Source organism: Myotis lucifugus, unplaced genomic scaffold (assembly GCF_000147115.1).
Source record: "Myotis lucifugus unplaced genomic scaffold, Myoluc2.0 scaffold_185, whole genome shotgun sequence".
Taxonomy (NCBI): domain Eukaryota; kingdom Metazoa; phylum Chordata; class Mammalia; order Chiroptera; family Vespertilionidae; genus Myotis; species Myotis lucifugus.
In genome coordinates, this window is record NW_005871233.1 from 188,891 (window position 1) to 190,633 (window position 1,743).

A 1,743-nucleotide genomic window follows, 5' to 3' on the forward strand; every position below is an offset into this window, starting at 1 on the left:
ATGGCAGCTCAATTGAACATTACTCCTTCCAACTTCAGTGAACCCAGGACCGGGCATGGGATTGGAAACCAAGGCTCCAGAGATTCACAACTGCGACTTGTCTTAGTGGATAAGACTGGAGCAGGAAAAAGTACCACAGGGAACAACATCCTTGGAAAGAAAGCAGCATGGCATTCCAGCATGGTAGCAAAATCCATCACCAAGGTCTGTCAGAAAGGGAGCAGCAAGTGGAATGGAGAGAAATTGTCATTGTGGACACACCTGGCATTTTGGACACTGAGGTACAGGATGCTGCTGACAGGAAAAGGGAGATTGCTAATTGTATCCTCCTGACCTCCACCGGGCCTCATGCTGTGCTCCTGGTGATCCGGCTGGGCTGGTACACAAAGGAAGAACAAAAGGCTGTGGAGGAGATGCTGTCAATGTTTGGATCCCAACCTGGGAAATACATGATTCTCTTATTCACCCAGAAAGATAACCTGGAAGGCATGGAGTTCCATGATTACTTAAAGGAAGCTGCTCCACAAGGCATTCAAGATCGGATGGAGCAGTTCAAGAATTTTCACTGTGAGTTCAACAATAAGGCAACAGGAGCTGAGCAGGAGGCTCAGAAGGCACAGCTGTTGGACCTGGTCCAGCGCATGGTGATGGAGAACAAGGGAGGATGCTACACTGATGAGATGTACCAAAGGGTTGAGGTGGAGATTCAGAAACAGATTCAAGTGAAAGAAGAAAAATACAAAGCTGAACTGGAGAGAGAGAAAAGGCAAGTAAAAGAGAAATATATAAAAAAATCAGAAACCTGAAGGATAAACTGGAGCAAGAAAAGAGAAAGGCAGAAATAGAGAGAGAATTGGCAGAAAGGAAGATTTGCTATCTAAAAAGGCTGCAAGAAGCCAGAGATGAAATTGAGAGTCAGCCAGATACTAGTATACTTGACATAATCAAGTGTATAACACTGATCACTTTACCTTTTTTCTTTATTCTATTCCAGAGAATATAAGCTTTTTGAAAATCTGTTTCCTGCATATTTTCAAGTGTTCCTTCCCATATAACTCATTCCCCAAAGTCAGAGTTCTCTGTTTCTGTTCTTCAAGTTCTCAGGACTGGGGTGTTTAGTAAAGTTTCTTATTGGCAATTGGTAGATATCTGTTTGATTTACTTAACAGGATGAGACACATTCTCAATTTTTAAAACTCCAAAGTAGAAAGTATGGATGCTCCCTATCTTCTGAACTCTTTCTTACAGACAGAGAAAGGGAATGCAGGAGACCAAAAGACAATGATTCTCTAGAGTCTTTCTAGATTGGCACATAATCTCTGCCTGTGGCTTCTACTCCACATTTTTGCCTTTGGGATGACAATGATCATTTTACCCATGTGGTTAAAGACATCAATTATTTGCATTAGGTAATGGATAGCTAGAGATGCTTATAGAATTCTTTCTAAATGAAAAATACCACATGATCTCACTCATTTATGGATAATAAAGATCATTATAAACTGATGAACAAAAATAGATACAGAGGCAGAGCAGCATTGAACAGACTGTCAAACTACAGCGGGAAGGCCGAGGAGGGTTGGGGGTGGGGGGAGGAGGTAAGAAATCAACCGAAGGACTTGTATGCATGCATATAAGCATAACCAATGGACACAAGACACTGGGGGGTAGGGGAGGCCGGGGGAATGTCAAGGGGGGAGGTGTAAAAAAGGAGACATATGTAATACTCTTTGTAATACTTTA

The 1,743-nt window shown here is 42.2% G+C and overlaps 1 pseudogene; it reads left to right on the top strand.

The window, feature by feature from the left end:
* On the top strand, nucleotides 1–1,058 carry LOC102433908 (annotated as a pseudogene).
* The last annotated feature ends 685 nt before the right edge of the window (nucleotides 1,059–1,743 follow it).